This window comes from Carassius auratus, chromosome 13 (genome assembly GCF_003368295.1).
Source record: "Carassius auratus strain Wakin chromosome 13, ASM336829v1, whole genome shotgun sequence".
Taxonomy (NCBI): Eukaryota; Metazoa; Chordata; class Actinopteri; order Cypriniformes; family Cyprinidae; genus Carassius; species Carassius auratus.
Window position 1 is genome coordinate 3,249,052 of NC_039255.1, and position 12,234 is coordinate 3,261,285.

Sequence of the window (12,234 nt, forward strand, 5' to 3'; positions counted from 1 at the left end):
ATTCATATGTGATAACATCAGTGTTGTGTTAGTTAAGAAATAGTACTAGTTACAGTTACTCTTTACTTAATTCAAAAAGTAACTCAGTTACGTTGTTGATTACTTACACCAAAAAGTAATGCATTACTGTTAAAAGTATCTTTTTAGTTACTTTTTTAAAGAACTTTCTTTAATATTCCGATTAATGCACTTTTATGTTATGGTCTATACAAACACAAAGTAAAACAGAAAATAATTAACACTATATTGATTAAGTCAGACAGAGCACAAACTGAATATTGTATATCACAAGGATTTCTGAAATAAATATAATAATATATTCAGAATCAAAAACTAAAGTGGCTTCTGCATCATAAAAGCTGTTGTGTTGAGCTCTTAAAAATGTATCATTCACAGATTAAGTATGAAAACTATCAACAATGGACAACATAACACAACAAATTTTTAATATGTATATGTTTTTCTCATACAGCCGCTTTGAACTCCCGAACTGATTCAAATTCAAATGATTCGCGATCCCGCTCCGAACTGCCGAACTGACTCAAATGATTCTCCGAACTCTCGAACTGATTCAATGATCCGCGAAGCCGCTCCGAACTCCCGAACTGACTCAACTGATTCACGCTCCGAACTCACGAACTGACTCATATGATTCGTGATCCCCAAACTGACTCAAATGATTCGCGAACCCGCTCCGAGCTCCCGAACTGATTATAATGATTCACGCTCCGAACTCCCGAACTGACTCAAATGATTCATGCTCCGAACTCCCGAACTGATTCAAATGATTTGCGATCCCCAAACGGACTCAAATGATTCACGGTCCCGCTCCGAACTCCCGAACTGATTAAAATGATTCACGCTCCAACTCCCTAACTGACTCTAATGATTCATGCTCCGAACTCCCGAACTGATTCAAATGATTTGCGATCCCCAAACGGACTCAAATGATTCGCGGTCCCGCTCCGAACTCCCGAACTGATTAAAATGATTCACGCTCCGAACTCCCTAACTGACTCTAATGATTCATGCTCCGAACTCCCGAACTGATTCAAATGATTCGCGATCCCCAAACGGGCTCAAATGATTCGCGATCCCGCTCCCAACTCCCGAACTGATTAAAATGATTCAAGCTCCGAAGTCCCGAACTGATTCAAATGATTCGCGATCCCCAAACGGACTCAAATGATTCGCGATCCTGCTCCGAACTCCCGAACTGATTAAAATGATTCACACTCCGAACTCCCGAACTGACTCAAATGATTCGCGATCCCCAAACTGATTAAAATTATTCGCGAACCCGCTCCGAGCTCCCGAAATGATTATAATGATTTACGCTCTGAACTCAATTATTTAATCAAATGAATAAAATAAATATATAAAAAAAACCATATTTAAGATGAAAACTTTACTAACGTTATTCTTTTTTTTTGGAAATGTGAAATTTTGCCTTGGCAACTAACTGAAAGATGAATAAGAAAATAAATAAAAAAATAAAATGAAAACTGAAAATTTGAAAATTAAAGCTAATTCAAAAATATAAAATGCTAAATAGTATAAATATTACATTAAAATGACTGAAATAACACTGATGGAAGAATACTACATTTCCCAGAATGCATTATTGCATATCTAAGCCTCAAAATACCAGCTTGTTATAGTATTTTTCAAATAAGTATAGTGAATTTAACAGCATCCAATAAAACTGAAAACTTCAGTGTCTTCAGATGCATGTTGCAAAGTTTAACCATATTCAGAACAATATAATTTTTGTATGGTAATATTCCAACATTTACAAATAAGAATTATTGCAATGGTTTGAAGTCTTTATTCTTTATGTTGTAGCCGATTCAAATTCCCACTAACGAATTGAAAGGGAGCTAGTTCTTTATTTCTGAATTTTGCTAGTTTAAGTAGCCTAGTTGAGAATGTAGTTATGATGCAGGACAAATGTAAAGCATTAGCATTCAGTCATCTGGTGGTTCTTACAGTATCAGAGGCTTCAGCCCACATGACAGACTCCCATATGTCTGATTCACACTCGAGTCATTCACCGTCTCGAGGGTTTTGATCAGCATATGTGTCTCTCCTAAATGCTCTGGGACAGTCTGAGGAGGTCAAGAAGTGACCCAGTAATGGCCAGTCTGTTATCATGATCCCTCTGCTCTGGAAAACTCACATCCTGCCAATATCATTCAAATATTTTCTACCAACATAGTAAAATCTGAATGCACGCACATTTGAACTATTTTCCCATTTGATAGGGCAAAAAAAAAATGCCTTTATTATGAAACTATTAAAAGATTTCATATTTGTGCTTTCTATAAGCTTATATAAGAAATATGAATCACAAATGAGGTCTCTTTACAGTAAAATCGCAATTAGATTAATTGATTAACAGGCACAACATTCTGAGAAATTGTGTTATTCCACCCTGGGCCACAAAAGTGAATTTATTATATGATGGAATATATAAACTATAATATAAGTCAAAATATATACAGTTATGTAAAATCTACCTGTCAGGGTTATTAAACTATTAAACTATTTTCAAAACTTTGAAACAAGCCTTTCTCAAGCCATAAATAAAATTCTGTGTTGATACATTTAAGAGCTAAAAACTCTGAATTTAAATTCAAATTCATTCTAAGAATATGAAAAGCAAATCTAAATCCTGTTTACTATACTGTTAAAAAAACATCTCAGACTTTTTAGTTGCTTCTTTAAATTTTTAACTGTAATCAGATTATCTGAACAAGACATTTATAATATAATAAAAAACGTTTCCAAGCAGATTATTTTAATAGTGATTAAATTAATACATTTAGTTGGTCAATATTTTAATTAAAATTTAAATTTCAGTATGTAATATTTCAATTAATATGTTTGTGTGCAAACAGAATGAAAATGTAAAATTTACTAATATTTGAGTTTGTTAATTAAAAAAATATCTAACTTTTTAATTTAAGCCAGTTTATTAGGGTTTATAGTGTTCTGTATTTTATATGCCAACGTATATAACATAGTTACATAAAAATATACAAGTATATTTGACAAATTTTTATCATTATAAATATTATTCCTCTAAACAAATCTAATTTGATTTGAAGTTGTAACTCATTAAAAGTCTGGAAATAGTATAAAATTATGTATCAGGGTTCTGTATTCTATATGTTCTGTATGCCACCATTTTTATTCACACACACACACACACACATACATTTTTTTAAATAAAAAAATAATAATATGTAAATTATGTAATATGCAAAATAAATGAATATTATGTATTATGTATATACACATTATTACTTCTCTAGGAACATTTTAATTAACATTTTTAATTTAAATGTAAATTTTAAAATTTTAAGTTGTAACTCGTTACAAGTCTCAAGAATAGTAGCAATAATTATATTGCAAACAATATATATATATTATTTGGGTATATAGTGTTCTTGGTTCTTACTGTAATGCCAGCATTTTTATTTCTGAGACAAAGCAGATAAATACTCCGAGACACTTCTCTTCAGAAGTTCTGAAAGTGTGATCTGTGAGCAGTAACATCTTACTCCGGTGAAAGTGTGTCTGACCACACCCAGCCTTGGGGCCCATCGGCCATCTGTCCCCGAGAAGAGCAGCGAGGGCCCGCTAACACTCCTGCTGGACGGAGGGGGCTCGTGCTCCTAGCAACCGCTCCTTCTACATGTGTTTTAGGGGGTGTAGTGTCCTTGTGGCGGGCCGCACTCGCTTTCACTGTCATATTTATGGTAATGAGCCATCTGCCCTTTCTCCTGGGTGGTGTCTGTGACGGGACAGGCCCGGGTGGCGGGATGTTTGGTGCATTAGTCCTCTTTTCTGTCTTTAAGCACCTAACAGACGTGCTTGTTGATTCGCTGGAACTGGAGGTAAACGAGGCATTATGTGATGCTCGTTGTGTTCAGACGTATTCATTTATGTAGAAGAAAACATTAAAAATGCAATTCATGCAGACAATGACTTAAATACACCTCTTTTATCAGGAAATTGACACTCCAAATTTCCATGATGGTTTAATAATTAATTATTATTATTTTGTGTGTGTATGTGTGTGTGTGTGTGTGTGTGGGTACAGAAATATTTTATGGAGATCTACAATGTCTTTAAAAATTCAATTTCTTTCATGAGTTGGTCAACAGGTCTGGGTAAATTAAAAATAACAAAGTCTAAAATATATATATTATTTTTCATTATTATAATCATTTTAATTCATTTATTGATTAGTAATTTATTGAATAATTTTATTGATGTGTTGAAATAATTATGCTTGTATATATTCCCTCATGAAGAATAATAATTATAAAGGCCAAAAATATAGTCTCATAAAAATTATGACGTACTAAAAGGTGTACATATATTTTGTTACCATTATAAATATTGCTATTACTATAATATATTATCTATGTGTGTGTGTGTGTGTGTGTGATATTTCGACCTTTAAATACAAATGATGGTAAAAATAAATAAATGCATACATTTTTATAAACATTATTTCTCTAAAATATATATATTTAAAAGGTAACTAATTAAAAAAATTATATATATATATATATATATATATATATATATATATATATATATATATATATATATATTTTTTTTTTTTTTTTTTTTTTTTTTTAACATATTTAGAAAAAATATTTTTAGATATAAAATTGTAAGGTCTCATTTGTAAACATTAGTTGATGCATTAATTAACATGAACTAACAATGAACAATATCTCTTTTGCATTTATTAATCCTTGTTAATGTAAGTTAATACAAATAGTAATGTACATGTTAGTTCACAATGCTTTAACTAATATTAACAGATATAACTTTTGATTTTAATAATGTATTAGTAAATATTGAACTTAACACTGATTACTCAAACACATTAAACCTAATTGTAAAGTGTTACCCATGTTTATTATTTTATCAGTTATGTGATGCTCTTTTGTTTATTTAATTTACTCTCACATACAATATCTTGAAAATACAGTAATTTTGTCCTTTTCATAATCTGAGACTTCCTTATTTGTCCTTTCCCTCAAAAACAGAAGCAGAACTTTAGTCCTCCAGTAACCGGCTCTGACTCCCAGCATGCACCTGGCCTGAGTGTTTGCATGTGTGTGGGCCGCAGTATGACACACTCGCAGTGTGTGACGGAGAGGTGTGAAGGTAAACTGTGAAATGTTGTACAGTACGTACTTGTGTGTATAATGCGCTGGTTATTTGTGCTGAATGAGTGTGTATCAATAAAGCCCATTTTAAGTGAAGCGCTAGATCTGATGATCAGCACAGAACCAGAGCTGCGCAAAAGCAACAATAATGCCCGTAAAATTAAACCAAAGATAAAGCTATATATTTATTGATAAAAATATATTTATCAAATTACCATTACCTTTATTGGCCAAATGACAAATAACAAAGTCTCAGATTATGAAGGGAAAATAGTATAATTTATTTATATATATGTGGGTGTGTTTTTGTGACATATCAGGACACAACTCTGTATAATGACATGGGTATGACACAGGTATTACAAGGAGAGGGTGACTTATGAGGACATAACCCATGTCCCCATTTTTCAAAACACTTATAAATAATACACAATGAGATTTTTTTTTTTTTGAGAAAGTAAAAAAGCACAAAGTTTCCTGTGAGGGTTAGGTGTAGGGTTGGTGAAGGGCGATAAAATATACAGTTTCTACAGTATAAAAACCATTACACCTATGGGATGAACACACTTTATACAAAAACAAACATGTGTGTGTGTGTGTGTGTGTATGTGAACCTGGATCACAAAACCAGTATTAAGTGTCAATTTTTCAATTTTTAAGTTTAAGATCATCTAAAAGCTGAATAAATCATCTTTCCACTGATTTATGGTTTATTAGGATCAGACAATATTTGGCCAAGATACAACTATTTGAAAATCTGGAATCTGAGGGTGCAAAAGAATGTAAATATTGACACAAATCATCTTTAAAGTTGTCCAAATGAATTCTTAGCAATGCATATTACTAATAAAATGTAAAAAAAATAAAATAAATAAAATGGCATAAAAGAAAAATAATTATAATTTTGACCCATACACTGTTTTTTTGGCTAATGCTACAAATATACCCCAGAGACTTCAGACTGTTTTTGTGCTCCAGGGTCACGTGTGTGTGTGTGTGTGTGTGTGTGTCCATATATCTATGTATATGTATATAAAAATAATGTGTGATGAATTCAGATGTGAGCAGATGTAAAATGTCCTGTTTTTCCTCACTAACAGCTCATCTCAGACGGTGTAAGAAAGTCTCTCTGCGTCGTGCTGACGCTGATCTCATTGCTATGGGAACTGATGTAGATACATGGGAAGAGGGCTATACTGATCAAAACGGATCAGATTTCATCTCTAGCAAAATAACAGAACAGACAGTCAGTACTGAAGTTCAGAAATGTGTTTGGGTGCAGCATGTCACACAGGTTTGCATCAGTCTTCATCACATTCAATGACACACAAGTGACGATTTCTATTTCGAATAAATGCTACTCTTCTGAAACTTCTACTTATCAGTGAGTCCTAAATAAAACATTTTCCACGAAAATATGAAGCAGCACAACTGTTTTCGACATTTATAATAATCAGAAATGTTTCCTGAGCAGTAAATCATCATATTAGAATGATTTCTGAAGAATCATGTGACACTGAAGACTGCAGTAAATATGCTGGAAATACAGCTGTGCATCACAGAAATAAATTTTACATTTTACAACATTCAAATAGAAAGCAGTAATTCTAAATGGCAATAATATTTCACAATATTGCTGTTTTTACTTTATTTTTGATTAAAAGATTTGCAGCCTCTGTGAGCAGAAAATGCTTTTTTTATCTTTAAATCGACTATGTTATTTTATTTTTTTTACATACAATTTTGAGAAACTTATTTTTCTGAAAAAAAAAAAGATAAAATCCACTGGCATGACATTTTGTTATATATATATATATATATATACATATATATATATATATATATATATATATATATATACATATATATACATATATATACATATATATATATATATATATATATATATATATATATATATATATATATATATATATATATATATATATATATATATATAAATAAATTAGGGCCGGGACTCGATAAAAAAAAAAAATCTAATTAATTAGAGGCTTTGTAATTAATTAATCGAAATTAATCCCATTTTAATCGCATATAAATATTTGACCTGAGAACAGTGAGAAGTAATTTTTTTTCACATGGATTTATAGTATACCATTGAATAATGACTGAATACATAAGCAACAAAATATTGTTTATTTTTGTTCAACCAAGTCTAGCAGACCAGTGCAATTTTTGCCATGAAGTGTAGCAATAGCATATTTAGAAACAATTTAGAAATAGTACATTTCAGAAATTCAGGAAGCTTATAGGTGCTGGAACCTTCTGTAAAGAGTTTTTTAAGTAAAACACAATACTGTCAATTACATTCAGAACATTGGAAACACTGACTATTAGAAAACATCTCTCTGTTGCTTCAGAGGCCATAACATACTAAGTCCAACTCTCAATAACCTTGGCCAAAACAATAAAGACTTCAACATAAACTGTTGCACCAACAAAATAATACATAGTTCAACATAAAGTGTAAAGTCCACGCTAGCTGCTATATGTTTTGCGTTGAGGTGATACTTGAGGCTCGATGTGCTGTGCGGTGATGTGTGAACCATAGACAGTAAAAGAAATGTGAACGCTAGTTGGTGCTTCAGTATAATCGATCCGCCGAAACAAATCCAGTGAGAAACGTTCCGCGGTGCAAAAATACGTTATTAAAAATGCGGGAATTTTTTTTCTGTAACTAATTAATCTTAGTTAACGCGTTAAAGTCCCGGCCCTAAAATAAATATATATATATTTTTTGCATCCCTCTATATGTGTAGTTTTAAGAAGGGGATGGCCTTCGGAGCAGACAGGTCAATAACCGCGTCAGACGGTGTTTCAGATCAAGTCTCAGACGTCCACAGAGTAAGACAGTGAAGGTGGAGGCCCTTCAAGGACAGAGAGCAAGTATTTAGGGTTCCAGAGAGTCAGGTTTGGGCTAAACACATTAGATTAAGCTGAGTAGAAACACACAGAAGCCCATAACTGTATCTGGACGGCCGGACTGAGAGCATCACGAGGGCATGGGATTTTTAACATGATACTGTTGCCATGGCAGTGGCCTAGATCATGCCAGAGAAAAAAGATGATTAAGGCCAAGAATAAATAACTTTTGACCAATGACAGCGGATTACACATTTAAAACATTTTCCAATAAAACATCGTCTGAATAAAATGTGAGCAGAATTAGCCTGAACAAACGCTACTGTTGCAAAACTAGGGCAGTGTTATTAGGTTGCTAAGCATTCGGAGAGGTTGTTAGCATGTTGCTATTCTGTTGCTAGGGTGTTCTGTGTGGTTGCTAGGTTGTGGCTTACTGTGCCAAAATGAAAAGCACCAACAATATGCAAAATTATTTACAGTACTGATTAACTGACTAATAAAGAAAGTCTCAGATTATCAAGGGAAAACATGATAATAAATATTATTTTTTTATAATAATTTATTATTTTATTATCTGTTTTATTACATTCATATTTTACAGATAAAAGTTGTCTGAATAAAACGTAAGGTGCATTTGCCTGCACAAATGTTGCTGTTACAATGCCAAAAATATACAATTATTGTGATTTAATTATAATAACTTATACATTTTTGTATATTTTGTATTGTCTGAAAAAAGAGATACATTTGTCTGTAGAAAAGCTGCTTATTAATTTATTATTTGATTATTTTGTTATTTGCATATTATATGAAGGAAAAATTATACAAAACATTTTTTAATTATTTAATTAATTTATTATTTGCATATTATTTTCAACTTAAATCTTGGGAATAAATTATAAATGTATATAATTTCAGCATTTTTCCTCTTTTCTAGCTTGCTTCCTAGTTGTCTAATAATACTACCATTGTATTTTACGAATTGCTTTTGTTCCAATTTCTTAAGTGGCCTGTATAATAAATATAAAAACATCTGCTAAATGCATGAATGTCAATGTAGTAAGCAGAATGAATTTAACTCGTTCATGTCTGAAGCACAAACAGTACGTGAGTTTCACGCTCAGCATTAGAGGTTTGTTCAAATCACTGAATCTAATATGAATAAAAATAATAGTGAAAAAACAAACACTAAAAAGAAAGCGAAACAAAAGTGATGATGTGTACATATTAAAATGAGCATTAGTAGTGTAATATTAGGAATAATGTCAGTTAATTACTGAATGAAATAAAATCAAAGCTTAAAAAACGAGTAAGTTAATAAACAGGCAACTAATAAAATAAATGAATAAAACATATAAATTAACAAAATAAATGGCTAGATCTAAAACCAAATTAAAATACTTAAATACACTACTACTAATATTTATAATTATGAACAATAATTCAGTCTAAATAGAAATATAAAAAATGATTAAAAAAAATATGCAATTACTAAAACTTAAAATTTCTAATAAAATCTAATTCTAAATATGAATACATTGTATTCTATTAATACTATTAATAGTAAATGAATAAAATAAAATAGAAATGTTAACACTGTTAATAACAATGTTTCTGTAGCAATGTATCTGTAAATGTACAAACCCACTAGGTACTAATTTTATTTCTGTTAAAACTCTAACAACTCTGGACATGTTTCATTCTTGGTTTATTGTCACTAAAACTGTGATAAGTAACCTCAAGAGTCTGATGCGTGCCGAAATAAAAGTGTATTCTCAAATGCGCTTTAAAAGAGTCTGAAAAAGTGTAAATGTAACGTTCTATTGTTGAAATGATGGACTGGCACCAACCTCAGTCAATCAAATCTCAGAAGATCAGCAGGTGTATTATATAGTCGTGAAAAATGCACAGTGAGTCCTGGCCTTGACAACAAGCAGTTTCGGTTCCTTTAGCGGCACCCATAGGGAACTGTGCATTTGTTCAGCAGTTGATATGAGCGACGAGCCACATCCTGCTTCACACACACAAACACAAGCGGCTTCCTGTCACTGGCCGCACAAGCTGGAGTTCACTGATAGCTGCCGCACCCTGTGTGTGTGTGTGTGTGTGTGTACAGCTCAGTACTAACACATCAGTTCTCAGGTACACATTAGAATCTGAATCTTAAAGAGCTTTATTTCTATATATAAAATAGAAGATGTACAAGGAATGGCAGATATAGGGTTAAATTAAAAAAAAGTGGCATTGCACATCGTTTAATTGAAAAAAGAACATAAAAATTGTCTGTTGTGTTCGTATTTTACACATTTTCTGTATTTGATTGAAGGTTTCAGCTGATCACATGTGCATTATTTTGAAATTGAAAATGTATTTAGTTTCAACCTTGATGTACTAAAAACTAAAATACATTTCAAAGTGCATTTCAGTGGCGTACATTTCCATTAGTTTTTATTCAGATTTGACACATGTAAGCATATTTTCTTGGATTTAAATACATATAAAATATGACATATACATAGTTATATATATAAAAAAAATGTCCAGAAATATATTGGTGGAAAATAAATGTATGTGTATATATATATATATATATATATATATATATATATATATATATATATATATATATATATATATATATATATATATATATATATATATATATATATATATATATTTGTTATATTTTATAAATAAAATAATAATTTTGAAATATATTTAAAATTTTATTTTATTTTTATCTAATATTTTATTTTTTTATTTTTTATTTTTCCGTACTGGTTGGATTTTCTGTCCCATATTCAAGAAACGCATTTTGACACTACTTTCTAATTGCTAAGCGTCACTATTTGATGTCACTATCCGCTATTTTGTATTATATTGGTCTGTCCTGACCTCTAGTGGTCAGACGCTAGAGCAACATACCAATTTTTTGTTTTAATATATTGAAACATAAAAAATTTAAAAACCTCCAGTACCTAAGGGGTGTTGAAACAATACAAAATGCCAAAGTAATAATTGTACTTATCTTGTTTATTATGTTATTTTATTATTTGCCTCAGTATCAAACAATCAATTTGATCCACATAAGATACCTTTTTTATTACATTACATTATTTTATTATTTTTGTGTGTTGAATGTGCATTCTAAATGGAAATTTTAATTGCTATTCTGCTTGCTACCTCAATTCAAATGAAATTCAAATTCAGAATTGTAAATGCATTGTCTATTCAGTTCTGAATGATGCAGTATCATCAATGTGTGCACTTAAAACACGTGCTTCAGATCAGTATGATCTTATGCAAATAATATTACATCATATACTTACTAAACAACATTGTAAATGTTATATACAGCATCGTATAATAGCACTTTTTGGCTTTACGCCCCAAAATAAACCTCTAACCAACTGCAATCAAATGCTAAGAGGTTTTATCAAAGGATAAGGACATACTGTATCAAAACAACAATACGTTTTAAAAACAGCAAGAGAGATACACAGTTGCAGTTCCATTTCTGTCTTTTATTAGTCATAGGTAAATTAAGTTAAACCTCTGTTTGATTCCTGGTTATATAATAAGTGTGTTATATGTGTCTCACGACATCAAAGAAGAGTCGTGCAGCTTCTTGCTCATTCCAATTTATACCAATTTAAGTCCTGTTTCTCAGTCGTGATTTTGCTGAAACTAAGGCAATGTGAAACTTAACCATACTCATATTATGCAAATGAGCCTTAATATTCTGCCTGTGGCTAACATTTTAGATTGTTTTAGTAAATGTGTTGTTTTTGTCATTTAATTTTATATATATATAAATAAATATATATATATATATATATATATATATATATATATATATATATATATATATATATATATATTTATTTATATATATATATATATATATATATATATATATATATATATATATATAAATAAATAAATATATATATATATATATATATATATATATTTATTTATTTATTTATTAGGTTAAATTAATTAGGGTTTAAAATCTTGCCTTGGAAATGATTATAATAATTTTAGTAAGCCTAACATTTATTTTATTTCAAGTATTGTTACAATATTTTTATTTCATAGTTTTGTTTTTTTAGTCAACTTAAACCCTGATTTTTTTTATTCCGTTTTTTTTTTT

General features: G+C 30.5%; 1 protein-coding gene across 1 annotated transcript in view; it reads right to left on the reverse strand.

Annotated features, from left to right (window-relative positions):
• The window catches only part of LOC113112359 (forkhead box protein N2-like), a 52,511-nt gene extending 42,460 nt beyond the window's left edge, over positions 1-10,051 (reverse strand). Inside the window, exons 1-2 of the mRNA XM_026277833.1 lie at positions 9,929-10,051; positions 3,518-3,896 (exon numbers count right to left, since the gene is read on the reverse strand). The gene's annotated coding sequence lies outside the window, so the exon portion shown is untranslated. The remainder of the gene's footprint in view (positions 1-3,517; positions 3,897-9,928) is intronic.
• Between the last annotated feature and the right edge of the window lie 2,183 nt (positions 10,052-12,234).